The following is a 14,906-nucleotide window of genomic DNA, read 5'->3' on the forward strand; positions in this document are numbered from 1 at the left end:
AAAGGAGATGCTGTATATCAATTTTTGTAACCACATTCTGAAATTTACTGTTTGTTGTAGGAAGTAAAACAGAAGCATTTGAGGTAATCCCACCATGCATTTGTCTATGAGATAGTAATCATAAGTTCCATTCTGATTTAAAAAAAAAACAAAAATAATGATTTTTATTTTCCCTGCTGTGTGACAAATAACCTCGCTGAGTTTGCAATTATTAAATGCTGCTGTACCGTTTCACCGGAGCTGAGAAGTTGAATTTTCCTGTTCTACAAAAATTTTGTTTACCTAGAGTCATTTTCTAACAAAGCAACCGTGAAGTAAAAGGAAATCACGCTGTTAGCCAGATAGTCTTTTTTTTTTTTTTTTCTGCACCTGTAAATTTTCCTGAAGCAATACGAGCGAATATAATTCCAAAATATACAGCTATGTGCATGATGTTTTGTCTTAATTCATTATTTAAACCAAACACCTACTAATTATTGAAGTTTTCACTGCTGTGCTTTTGTCCAAATTGGTTTCCACAGTAACTGGGGCTAGTTTTTGGATACATGGTGTAAGGGGGAAAATTCTTCTGTGCCCTGGGAAAATAGAATATGCATTTCAACTGCTGTATTCAGACGTTCCACTGTTATTTGCTCTAGTTTTTAGCCATGCATGTGCAGTGGTCTGTATGTTATTTCAGAGGTGGATAAGTACCCCACAGCCCAACATCCACACACTAACTAAATATCATGTTCCCCTGTTCACATTTTTCAGTGATATTAGCGTACATTGCTAATATATTATTTCTTGCAGAAATGTTCCTGTTTATATTTTTATTTTTTTTTTAAGTGTATGTAAACCCTAACAACAAGATTATTTGCTCCCTTTTGGTCTCTTACATTGAAAGCGTTTTGTTCTTTGGATAGTTTTAAAAACAAAAATACCTGTTGCTCCTGCCAAAATTCTCTTGACATCTCCAACAGGTTGGGTTTGCGTATGGTAGTGAACATTTTGAGGACCCCTGGGTAGCAGGGACTTAAAAGGAATTGTAAGCGATCAACTTGTAAAACAACCCATTCTGTTTAAAATAGAAATGAAAGGCAAAACATTTTTGTATATATATAAAAATACATTATAAATACTTTTTTTTTTTTTTTTTAAATAAATGATCACATTCCTTCTTTTCTCAGCTGCATAAGAGCTGGGGGAGGAGAAGCAGCAGCACACTGAGCTTCCCAGTGAATGGCTGTGCAGCTAGTGTGTGTCAGGACCAGTCTGATCAATGGAGGAGCTCAGGCTAAGTTCACAGTATAGCTAGAGAAGTGACCACGATGTGCTCTATTGCTTAATGTGGTCAGTTTTTAATAGAAAAGCAAAGAGACTTACAGGAACACCAGTGATTTCACATAAATCACATTTGGGCGGCACAGTGGTGTAGTGGGTAGCACTCTCGCCTAGCAGTAAAAAGGGTCACTGGTTCGAATCCCAACCATGACACTACCTGCCTGGAGTTTGCATGTTCTCCCTGTACCTGCGTGGGTTTCCTCCGGGTACTCCGGTTTCCTCCCACACTCCAAAGACATGCTGGTATGTTAATTGGCTTCTGTTCATATACTGTCCAAAATTGGCCTAGTATATGAATGTGAGTTGGGGACCTTGGATTGTGGGCTCCTTGAGGGTAGGGACCGATGTGAGTGTGTGATGTAAATTGACTGCGTAAATTGACAGCGCTATATGGGTACCTTAAATAAATAATAATAATAATAATATAATAGATGAGCATCTTAATGAGATACAATGTACAGGGATAGGGACAATTGTAGACATGCACCCACACTCACTCAGGTTGAACTGGATGAACTGGTGTCTTTATTCAACCTTACTAACTAACTATAAAGAAAGCAATAAAAGGATAACCAGATACTTTCTCATACAAGTACATGGTACAGCAGGCACATAGAATGTGAAATGTTAGGGTAACACATGCTTTAATAAGTTGCATTCAGAGGCATAAATAAAGACCATGGACCTCATACAAAATTTTGATAAAGCCATCTGGAGACCCCTATGTAGGGTACCTTAGCTCAACTGCAATGATACATGTTGTTTATCTCAAAGCATTCCTAAATTAGGACAGGTTCTTAGGATATGCTATTAAGACAAAAAGTGATAGGTAATCTTTAAAGCAGAGAGAGACTGCAACAGAACACTTTTTTAAAATGTACAAGAGTTAGGACCTCAATCAGGGTAATATTACTATAATGCCACGTACACACGACCGGTCTTTCCATCAGAATAAACTTTGAAGGACTTTCCAACGGAGTTCCGCTGAAACTGTCTTGCCTACACACGATCACACCAAAGTCCGACCGTCTAGAACGCGGTGACGTACAACACGTACGACGGGACTAGAAAAAGGAAGTTCAATAGCGAGTAGCCAATAGTTGCCGTCTCGTATTTGCTTCAGAGCATGTGTCGTTTTTGGTCCGTCGGAACAGCATAGAGAAGAGTGGTTTTCCCAATAGGAACTAATTCCATCGGAAAGATTTTTAAAAAATGTTCTATTTCTAGGTCCGTCAAAATTTTCGAAAAAAAAAAGTCCGATGAGGCCCACACACGATAGGAATGTCCAATGAAACGATTCCATCAGACTTTTCCTGCCGGAAAGTCCGACCGTGTGTACGCGGCATAAGGGTTTGGGGATGGGGGCTGGACCCTGGTCTAGGTCAGTATTGTCTATGTGGTATGGCGGTTTAATTTGTCATTGCAAAACTCTGAGTGGATGGCTCGAATCTAGTAGAAAGCAAAAGATTTAGACTATTGGCAACAATGATAGCAATGTTAGTTAAGGAGAGACATTGTGTTACGGATGTTTACAGTAGCTCCCCTTTATCAGCGATACAATACCATATATAAAAATTTGCTTCGGGATTCTGATATATATTCCCATATTGAGTACAGAATATGATATAACCAGATCATAAAATGATATCTAAATTTGGTTATATAAGCATTAAAAACAATAAAGGGCATATTTCTAAAGCAGTAATGGTGACCATCATCAAACATTCACTGCAGCTAATTCTTTCTGGTAAATGTATTTTAATATACAGTGAGTGATTCTCCTCCAATGAATGTTTGGGGAATGTCATGTTCACTGCTTTATAAATATGCCCCTAAGTAGTTGCATCATATGACAAGATTACACACATTAGAATAATTTCACAAAACTTTAACGCAAGGGTAAGGAGCTTTATTTTAATCATGTAACTGTAATTTTGAAATCTCATTGGATTTTGCAGAAAATAAATGTGACGTTTTTTTAATAAGTATCCTTATCATGGGGCGTTGGCTGTGTGAATTAAGCCTACTGTGAAACCTATTAATACATATATTTTCCAAAATCCTATTTAATAAAAGGGTAGCATAAGGTACATTTGGTAATAATGGAATAGCTAAACATGCATTTGGTATGAACAAGACAATGCAACAGGTAAGAGTGGGAGTACATATTAAATATGTAAATGCTATCACATGACACTTAATAGAATGGCAGCTTCTCTTATGTCTCATACAATAACAATTGCATATTTTATTTTATTAATGTACTTATACTTTAAAGTTAGGGGCTAGAATTAAAGAAGATCTAGCATTATAATTTTTATTACAGTTCTGTCCCATGTAGCAAAGTACATGTAGTACTTTGTTCCATGTTGCCAAGTTCTTTCTAACCATTGTTATGAGGTCCAACCTGCTCCCCCTTCCCCCCTGCCATGGTCTATCTGACAACAGCTTTGAAATAGATGGCTGATTCATAAGTGCAGCGTGTCTCAGCTCTCAACACTTTCCACCTTCCAGGTAAAAGCATAATGTGCTAGTAGGCACGCATGCTAGCACATTATGAAAGACTTACCTTAAATTAAAGCCCCCCAGTGGCGTGCTGTCACCGCTGCAGAGGCTTCCATCTTCACCCAGTCATCCTCCGGAGTTCGGATCCTCCGGCCGTCTGATTGGCCGAGCCATGATGACGTCATTCCCACACATGCGCCGGAGTCTCGGCCACGGTACAGAGCTCTGAAGGAATGGCACAGGTATGCTGTTCCTTCAGAGTGCATGCGTCGGTGATGACACTGGCTGCTGCTCACTAGAATATCTCCTAAACAGTACACGTATAGGAGATATTATTTTACCTACAGGTAAGTGTTATTATAGGCTTACCTGTAGGTAAAAATAAAAAAGAATTTAGTACCACTTTAACTGCACCTTAGCAGTAGATTTAAAAAACTGCTTTTTTTTGCACGTTTAATTTGTCTGTGAGGGTGCCTAGTCAGTCAGTAAGTCAGTAATGAGGAAAAAGTCAGCTGTAGGGAGAACAAAAACAATACTGGTGACCTGCGTCCTCCTGATTGCACCCGCAATCAGCAGATCATGGGTGCAGCGTAAGGTTCCTTTAGACTATCATTACAGCGGTCTGCCCATACTTCCTGTATGGGCAGATAGTTACTGCCCCGCATGGCCACACTATTTTTGAATTGTGACAACTGATGTGGGGAGGTGCTTTAGTAGTATGTTACATAAAAGCAAACATATCCTGTATTAGACCCAAGCCCAATAAATCTGGATCCCCTACACCCAAATGAAAGGATAAGCTTAAATAGGCTTCAGGTAGGCTTTGCTCCCTATATGCATTTTTTAATATCTAGTTGACTTCAACAAAATGGAAGAGTGGGTACACAGACACGGACTCCCTGTTGCATGAATGTGACTGAAATGGGTGAAAGATGGCTTCAACTCCTGTTCTCCAACTGTAGAGAACTCCTCAGATGCGTGTCCCCCTTTACGGGGCTTAATCTTAGAGGCCAGCCTCTGGATTCTGGGAAATCCTACCTCCCAATTTCTTGGCCAGTCCTTGCAATGGATTCCAGCTTGGGGAAAGAGTCTTAGACATACTGTCAGTGAAAGGGGCTTCTACGTTGGAATAATTCCATCTTTCAGTCAGAATTCTAGAGCTCCAAGCGATTTAGCTGTCCCTGTAAAGTGTCACCTGATCAGAATTAGGTTAAACAATGCCACATCTGTGCTGTATATCAACCATCAGGGAGGTACCGGAAGTCTGGCTTACAACAACAAAGGATTCTAGTCTGGGCATAACTCCATGTTCCAACTTTGTCTATTGTTTACACACCAGGCATGGACAATTGACAGGTATACTACCTCAGTAGGCTGCAACTGGATCTGATGGAATGATATCTGCACTCAGAAATGTTCCAGGACCTGTGTCTCTCATAGGGAACACTGGATGTGGACAGTCTGCCTTCAGATTCAGCATTAAACTAGACAGGCTTATTTCTAGGTGTACAGATCCTGGCTCCATGGTTCAGTACAACTTGATCTATGCCTTAACGAGGTTGTAACCCTTTTGTATGTAATAAATAACCTGGTCGATCCAGCCTGTTCCTGTGTCCCTCTGTGTGTGCTAACTATTGTAATCATGGCTGCTGGGTCAGTTTATGTGCCTCTGTCATCCCACGGTCTCTCCCTCCCCCTCTCCCTGCCTGTCAGCTTCTGTGTGTGAGCCACCCCCTCCCCTCCTGCCACTATTCCATATGGCAGTAAAGTTCGTTTTCTCAATTACTGGCAGCCCCTCTGTTACAAAAAAATATACAACTCAGTGTATTTTTATTTTTACTTTTTATTCTAATCCTAAATACCTTAATCCACGTTGCCAATGTGCTGTCGCGTGACCACCCGGCTGACATCAGGGAAAGATATTTGGTTGGGGAAGGAGAACGGCATGCAGTCACGCGACCGCACATCGGCAATGTTGATTACAATATTCAGGATTAAAAACCATAAAACACATACACTGAGTTGTATATCTTGTTCTAACAGAGGGGCTGCCAGTAATTGAGAACACTGACTTAACAACCACTTTAGCTCTCCTGAAACTTCTTCCCCGTTTACTCTGCAGGATCAGAGTGGGTTGTATTCCAGTAATTCTCATAGCACTGGCCCAGATAAACTGTGGTACTCTGACCTGAACATATTTCTTGCATACATTCCTTGGGCCCTTTTAGTAGGATGACCAGACGTCCCCGGTTTCAGTCCCTGGACTGAGGACACTGTCCCTGGAGCCAGCCCGTCCCCGTTTTTGTCTCCGGATTGCAGGGGCGGTGCCAGGCACAGGGCCGATTTAAAGTGGGTGCTAAGGCAGAGGGGGCGTGCCAAAGCCAGTGGCATACCAACGGGGGGGGTGCCACCCGAGGCATATCAATGGGTCCACCTTGGGTACCACACACTGGCGGATGTTAGGATGGCGTCGCCAGCTGTGACAGCTTTCATTTTGAATTGCCGGGTGCCTGCCATCGCACAAAGTCCTGCCTCCTTTGATAGACAGCACACTTGTCCAGTGCTGGGACATGTGCTGTTTATCATAGGCAGGAGCCGATCCAGGAGGCAGGACTTGTGTGACGGCGGGCGATTTAAAATTAAAGCTGTCACAGCGGGCGACATCAGCCGGTTCTCCTCTTCCTCTCCTCTCTCTGATCCCCTGCACTGGTGAGTCTGCATTGATGAGCACAGGTGAGTCTGCATTGGTGGGCACTGGTCAGGATGCATTGGTGGGCACTGGTCAGGATGCATTGGTGGGCACTGGTCAGGCTGCAATGATGGGTACTGGTGAGGCTGCATAGATGGGCACAGCTGAACCCTGCATTCTTTATGTAGCTCATTCCTGAGCCCTGCATTCTTTTTGTAGTGTGCTCCTGAGCCCTGCATTCTATATGTAGCGTTCTCCTTAGCCCTGCATATGTAATGCACTCCTGAACTCTGCGCTCGTTTTTTTTTCTCTAACTTATCTGCATAACATTTGGTAGTCCTATCTCAAAAAATTCTAAGAAATATCGTATACATCATACAATTATTCCATAAACACATACCACATATACTGCATATATAATTTGAGGAAAATATGCTTATATAATAGTTTACCATTTGCCAATAAAAAAAAAAAAAAATGTTCCCGGATTTCATTTAAAAAATATGGTCACCTTACCTTTTAGATCATTTAGATTTCCTGATTTGCCACCATGCTTCACAATTGCTGGTTTTAATGGCATTGCTTTTTGAAGCTCAGGTCTTGAGGGGCAGAGGTGTCTCTGATTCGGTGATTCTTACACTATTAAAAAACAAGGAAGTCTAAATCTTGCAAAGTCTACCATTGAAATGCTTATTTCGCCTGGTAGGAGGAAAGAAGGTTTCACCCCAGGAAAGACTCTGTGGGAAGAATTATCATGTGTCTGCAATTAGGCTTGGATCAACATTTGGGCCTGAGTACCATCAAAGGACAAGTCACAGCTTCTCCTGTACAACCTCTTGTGACTTTGTGGGGTTTGAATTTGGTTTAATAGGCTCTTTAAAGCCCTCCTATTGACCATTTTAGGGATATTCCTTTGTCCATCCTCACTAATGAGGTTGTGTTCCATGTTGCCACTACCTAAGGTGGTTTTAACCTATAGCTGTATCAGAATAACTGCATAGTGTGTGTTTTAATGAACTTCATGAAATAGATTTTATAGTAAGTTTAAGCGGAGTTCCACACAAAAGTGGAACTTCTGCTCATTTGTCTCTTCTCCCCCTCCGGTGCCACAATTGGCACCTTTCGGGGGGACAGGATACAGGCCAGTAGGTGAGAGGATCAGGGCCTTGCACATGCGCAGTGTGTGTTTTAATGAACTTCATGAAATAGATTTTATAGTAAGTTTAAGCGGAGTTCCACACAAAAGTGGAACTTCTGCTCATTTGTCTCTTCTCCCCCTCCGGTGCCACAATTGGCACCTTTCGGGGGGACAGGATACAGGCCAGTAGGTGAGAGGATCAGGGCCTTGCACATGCGCAGTAGGGTTCCCGGCATGAAGCCGTAAGGCTACACTGCCAGGTTCACTTACCCGCAATGGCAGCAGCAGCACCCGACAGCTAATGGAACATCAGCTGCAGTGCCGACATGGTTGGACTCCTGGACAAGTAAGTGTCCTATTATTAAAAGCCAGCAGCTGCAGTATGTGTTGCTGCTGGCTTTTAATTTTTTTTTGGGCGGACCTCTGCTTTAAGAAAGCCTGTTTTGTTTTGTTTTTTTGTTACGTAAAGAAAGAGTTTAGCTTCCCCATCACTGAAGAAAGTGAGGGGAAATGCTTCCAATGAAGACACAGTACAGCGGAAATGTATATATACATTCTGTGCTGTGGTAGGGTGTCACTGGGAAAGGAAATGATGGGAAACCTCCCTAAGAAATAAACAGCAACAAGCAACAAAAATTATGACAGGTCTTAGAGTTCTTTTCTCCTTAAAAGTTTGGCGTAAGGCTTATTTGTATTTGGTGTTATTTAGTATTATGAAGAGGAAGTTGAGGAAAATGTAAGACGCAGTTCACTTATTTGTAAAAAATTAAATTGATTCAATGTATTTCAAAGTACTGCTTTTATATTGCCTAAACTTTCTCTTGCTTTTATCTTCCTGCAATATCCAAACAAAGACTGAGATTTATGTGGAGTCAAGTGCACTTTTTAATACTGCCAGTTTATCATGTTTTCAGGCACTGGAAGATTTTCTGAGGCAGCATACAGGAGGGGGGAGCAGAGAGCGGGCTTTGAAGTATATTGATGTTACTGTACTATCCAGTCAGCAGGCTGGGGTGGCATAGTCACTTCAAAAACATTTTATTCCTACACTCAGAGGGAAAATTAAAAAGGTAGCCATCGCCAACCCAAGTCCCCCTCTTAGTAACTCAGTGTGGTGGGGTATGTGAAATACTAGACTGACTGATCAGATGTACATTGTACTAATATCCTGGCAGGTAAAAATGTTCACATAATTCAATATGTACAATATTTAGCTGTTTGGCCTAAGTTCCACTTAAATGTTGAGCAGCATCTGAGCTTACACCCATCACAAATATCCATTAACCTTAGCTGTTGCATTCCACACTTTTTCTTCAATCACTTTATTCACACAGAGCTTTGATTTTTTCCACTTCAAAGCTCAAGACTCAACTAGGATGAACATTTCTGGTGGGTTATTTCTTGAGCCATCATTTTCTATTCAGATCATATTCCCTGGAAAATTAGCAAACGTGCCATGAACTTTGAAAGATCAAAAGGATCAGAGGCATTGCAAAAGGGCTGAAGGGACATAGAGGAAAAAAACAACATTGGCTGAAATCACAATGTTGGGTTTAATTCCAACAGTTGCATTTCTTTTCTTGTCTATTGGAGCTTATCTCTTCCTGACAGGGTCTCTTCTGTCACCCATTTAATAAGCCATGACTAATACTTAAATTTTTTAGACTTTACCATGTAGATTATGTCATTGCAACACAGTCATCTAGATTCTGCTTTGTGACATGTTGTGTTTTATCTATAGTGCAGAACTACTGAAATTGAAATAAAAATCACCGGAACCTGATAACTTTTTATACTTTTTAAATTTTATTTATAGATACTTCTGTTTCCCTTACAAAGAAATGTTTTTCGACCCATGTCCAGATTTATGTACCTGTTTTCTTAGGTCTTTTAACAAGTAAAACAGGCGCAATGCAACAATACCTCCATAAAATGTTCCTTAATAGTCCAGGGGGGCAAGAATGGAAATATATATATATATGCGAGTCTGTCAGGGCTGCCACCGAAAAGACCAGAAGCAAGTTCCATAAAAAACTGAGAGGAAACAAGGAAAGGGGCGCCTCTGAATATGTGTCAATATAACATTTATTACAAAAAACAGTATCCACTCACATGAAAGACTGCAAATCTGCGTTCAAACATGTCTCTGGACTGGAAGAGAGGAGGGGGACTTCAGGTCTCAGCAAGTCCACATGCAGCTGGCAGCGCATCAAGTCCAGTGAGGATGGTGTGAGGTGGTGGGGCACAGCAGTATCTCCTTAAACTCGTCCAAGTAGCACACCGAGAAGAGATGAAATCACTAGTGAGATCGTCAGGCCAGGTGTGGATTTTGGGAGTAAGGGGAGTCAGACGCCAGAGCCTGTCCTGGGCTGTGCTGTGTTATCTGGTAAGCCAGTACGGCGTCCAAAGTGTGGAGATAGCACGGCCGTGTGAGGGAGCCAGAACAAGGCTTGGGAAGCACAGCAGAGCGTGGCGCCAGGCCGTGACGTCACAAATGTGCAACGCATTTCAGAGTATTCACACTATGGATGGAAAACATAGCAGCGCTCCTTTTTCAAGCATAAGGTGTCATGACTTGATGTGCTGCCAGCTGCATGTGGACTTGCTGAGACCTGCAGTCCCCCTCCTCTCTTCCAGTCCAGAGACAAACTTGAATGCAGATTTGCAGTCTTTCATGTGAGTGGATACTGTTTTTTGTAATAAATGTTATATTGACACATATTCAGAGGTGCCCCTTTCCTTGTTTCTTCTCTGTTTTCCTAGGTCTGCCTCCCAGAAATAAGAAAACATACTGGTGAATATATACTGATAACTCTCAGGAAGTTATTCTGACATTTAATTTTGAGATGGTAAAAACAGCACTTGTAATTTAAATGGGATTACAACATTAATTCAGGTTTCTTTAATTACCTTTTAAGAAACGTTCCACCTGAAGACATAGGGGTGTTATCCTACATAAAAAGACAATTCTAGGCACAATCACTGTGTGTGTAATGGCTCGTACACACGACCGGTTTTGCCGTCGGAATAAACTCCGAAGGTTTCTCCGACGCAACGCCGATTGAATTCCATTCAAGCGGTCTTGCCTACACATGGTCAACCCAAAGTCCGACCGTCAAGAAGGAAGTTCAATAGCCAGTAGCCAATAGCTTCTGTCTCGTACTTGCTTCAGAGCATGCGTCGTTTTTGGTCCGTCGGAACAGCATACAGACGATCAGTTTTCCCGATAGGAATTGGTTCAGCCAGAAATATTTAGAACATGTTTCATTTCTAGGTCTGTCAGAATTAAAAAAAAAAAAAAAAGTCCGACGAGGCCTACACACAATCGGAATAGACGATGAAAAGCTTCCGTCTGACTTTTTCTGTCGGACATTCCGCTCGTGTGTACGCGGCTTTAGTTGTAACATAGATCTGTGGTGGGTGGAAAGTTTGAATGGCAGGAAATGCAAATAAGTATCTTGGGATAACATTCTAAATTGTGGGTCAAATGTGTAGCAAGCAGAGAAGTTTCTTCATGGCAATCAATGGCAAATTGTTGATAAAATTAGTGTTGTCATCTGCATATAGCAAATTGTGAACACAAATCAGGGCCAATGGCTGCAAAATTTGCCATAGTATTGTATGTAAATATAGTGATCTGGAAATCTGGGTTTCAGCGCCTCCTTAATCTTGACCATTGGGTTATATCGCCTCTGCAGGAGTAGGACTAGGCAGAACATAAAAACACCTGGCTACGCCCATGGGCTGTCCTCAGTCAGTATATAACCCCCTCCCAGCTCTAGATATTCAGTTTATTTCTGTCTAGTCAGGAGTAAGGGCCTAGCTCCTTGCTGGGACCTTTTGGTCCTAGCAAATTTTACTTTTTGTCTTTTTTCCATGCATTTTCTCCTGGGAGATCTGCAAACAACTGCCGGGCTGGGCAACGGGCTGGATAATCTAGATCCAGTGGTCTCACCAGTCCAGCCAGCGAGCGCGTGCAGACTGCAGCTACACGCTAAGTTGGCCACGACTTAGCCTCAACGGAAGGAGGCTGGCCTGCGAGTTTAACGTCTCGCAGGGTCGCATATGAACGGGCTCTGGTCCGAGTTGCAGCGGTCCCTTGGCCGACAGCCCCCCACTTCGGTGGCGAGGAGTTCACCCACACCATGGATCAGTAAGTACAGTCCCCCCTTTCCCCCTTTGTGCGGTTTGGGGTGGACGCGGGTACACTCCAGGGATGGTCAGATCTGCCTGCAGCATCCCTCCTCCCATCCTAAAGTCCCCTACTTAAACTGGGCTTCCCCCTCCCCCCCACGGATTGGTGGGAGTCCCAGGGCAGGCAGCAGACACCCCTGGGGGTCTCCCCTGCCATTTCCCTTCTGGGTGGTGTCTGTCCTGCCCTGGTGGTATGGGAGGGTTCCAGTGCAGCGGAGGCCCCTAGGTGCATGCCCTGCTGTGTGTGCAGTGTGAGGTGGTGTGCAGTTTGGGGGTCCCAGTACAGGGTGCATAGCAGTGTCCCCTTAAATGTTCACCCTGCCTTGTGGAGTACAGTATCTTTTTAGAAGGGGGTCCCCTTGCAGAGGGTGCAGCAATGTTGGAGGAACAGAGAGGATCCTGGCAGCATATTTCAGCATGTCAAACTGCCGGCGGTCATTTTTGGGTGGTCTGACGACATCACGGGGTCTGGCTGGTCTCCAGCTGGCGGCCATGTTTGTATAGCCGATGAGGTCACGGTGGCCATTTTCCATTGGTCTGGCTGGTCTTCGGCTGGCGGCCATGTTTGTGTAGCTGATGATGTCATGGCAGCCATTTTTCGTTAGTCTAGTAAGACGCTAGAGATGGCCAGAACCTCGTGGAGATGCCAAAGCTCCTCCTCTTCCTCTTCCTTCCCTACACTTCTCTTCCTGTGGATATATGAAATGGACACCGACATTGGTGTTGCTGGGTCCGAATTGCGGCGCTCCTCCGTTTGGTAGGGTGAGCCTTTGGGGGTCCTTGTGTATCTCACTCTCTGCTGATAGGTACCCTGGTCATTGGGGTGTCCCTTAGTGGTGCCAAAGTTCCTTTGTACTTTACTTGTACTTGTACTGTAAGCGTCCCCCGCCTTCCCCTGCTCAGTCTGTTTCATCTAATTCTGAGCCTGATGCCGCTGGGGACGTGGCCCGTTGAGGGAGGTTTAATATTTCACCCCCTGACCAGCCCGATAGTGAGGATGAGTCCTCTGCAGTCTCAGCAGTGAAAAAGCGCTGGTGGACGCACTTATTACTGCGGTGAGGGAGACTCTAAAGATAGGGGATGCGGCTGACAGGGCCACAGATGTGGCTGTGTCCTTTGGTATGCCTAAGTCACCTCGCACACCAAGGGTGTTTCCTTATCTGCCTTATTTTGATAGGTTTACCTATAAGGAATGGGAACAACCAACATCACCCTTTTGTGGTCCCCAAACATTTCTCAGTACGCTACCCCTTTGAAGAATCGCTTTTAAAAAAGTGGACTACCCCACCAGTGGTGGACCGTCCTGTTTCCAGGTTGAATAGAGCAACCATGATCTCAGTAGAGGAATCCCTGTCCTTTAAGGACCCGGCTGACAGAAAAGTGGAGGCTGTGGCACACAGCATGTTTACTATGGCTGGGTCGGCATTGCGTCCAGTCTTGGCCTCGGCCCTGGTGTCGCAGACCCTAACTTAATGGGCCAAATTTTGTGCCAGAGTCTGGGTAGTGAGCAGGTTCCCACTGCTTATGTTGATTTAGCGGACCAGTTGGTCCATGGGCTACAGTATATTTGTGATGCAGCCTTGGATGCAGCTCCTGCGCTGCCTAAGCATTCAGTGGTGGTGATTAGACCTGTGCTGGGGCTTAAGAATTGGTCGGCAGACCAAGCCTCTAAAAAAATCTCTCATTAATCTGCCCTTTCAAGGCAACCACCTGTTTGGGGCTACCCTGGATGACATCATTAAGGGTATCACAGGGGGAAAGAGTACCTTCGTGCCTCAATCTAGGAAAGGGAAGGAGCCTCGTCGCAGATCAGGGCCTTCCTTCTAAGCACATAAGAAATTCTTAAGGGCTCCCGGGACTGCAGATAAAGGAAACAGATCTCTCAAGTCTTCCCCTGGAAGTTCCAAGCAATCTTGGTCTGGTAAGCCTAGAGCAGTCTTTTCCGGATCCACTGACAAGACTCCTTCAGCATGAAGGTCTTCCCTCATCCATTGCTGGGGTGGGGGGACATCTTCGCTGGTTTCCTGATTCATGGACCTCCTTCGTGGGCATCAAGGGGGTCCACGAATTGAACCTTTTGGGGGGTCTGGGTCTGGGTCTGGAATTAATGTTGACCAGGTTAGTGGTTTTTCTTGTCAAACGTTGGCCCCTTCAGCAGGTTCAGTTCAACGGGAAGTAACTGAGGCTCCTTGCAGTCCCCGAGTTTCTCTGGTAGACGCTGCAGTCATCCTAGTGTCACTGCGGGCCAAGACCTTCCTCTTTTGCGGTGCCTACGAAGGCCTGAGGACAAAAGTCTTCCGGTGGCCGTAAACGTCCCTTGGAAGATACCACTAAAAGAGGACCAGTTGTACCGAGCGCTGAGCTTCCATCCTGCTTTACAGTAACTGGTTTTAATGGCCTAGCCGTTGAAAGCCAGGTACTGAGAGATAGGTCTGTCAGGATCAGCGATCACAACTATGGTGAAGGCGAGGAAGTAGACTTCTACTAAGATATACCATCGTATGTGGAAAGCGTACATTTCTTGGTGTGAGTCGATTGGCGTTCATCCTCAATCCTTTTCTGTGGCTCAGATCTTAGCTTTTCTTCAACAGGGCATTGAGCAGAAGTTGGCTTTGAGCACCATCAAGGGCCAGGTGTCTGCCTTAGCAGTCTTCTTTCAACGACCCATAGCCACTCACTCTTTAGTTCATACCTTCATTCAAGGAGTCTGGCATGTGGCTCCACCTGTACGGTCTCTTTTGCAGCCATTTAAACTTGTTGTTATTGGTTCTCCAGAAACCTCCATTTGAGAATATTTGGGAGATTTCCTTACCTATGTTGTCCCAGAAGGTGGCATTCCTGGTGGCTATTACCTTGGCCCGCAGGGTTTCGGAGTTGGCGGCATTATCCTGGCGTAGTCCCTATTTAGTACTCCATAGGGATAAAGTGGTTCTTCGTCCCTGTCCGTCATTTTTGCCCAAGGTTGTCTCTGACTTCCATTTGAATGAGTACATTATCCTCAATATCTATAAAGTAGATATTTTGGCATCTGCGGATGCTTCTTTTGGCCGCAAGGTT

At 44.0% G+C, this 14,906-nt stretch overlaps 1 protein-coding gene across 6 annotated transcripts in view; it reads left to right on the top strand.

Moving 5' to 3' along the window:
• The window catches only part of RPH3AL (rabphilin 3A like (without C2 domains)), a 290,823-nt gene that overhangs the window by 148,999 nt on the left and 126,918 nt on the right, over positions 1-14,906 (top strand). The window lies entirely within an intron of this gene.

This window comes from Aquarana catesbeiana, linkage group LG02 (assembly GCF_042186555.1).
Source record: "Aquarana catesbeiana isolate 2022-GZ linkage group LG02, ASM4218655v1, whole genome shotgun sequence".
Lineage (NCBI taxonomy): Eukaryota > Metazoa > Chordata > Amphibia > Anura > Ranidae > Aquarana > Aquarana catesbeiana.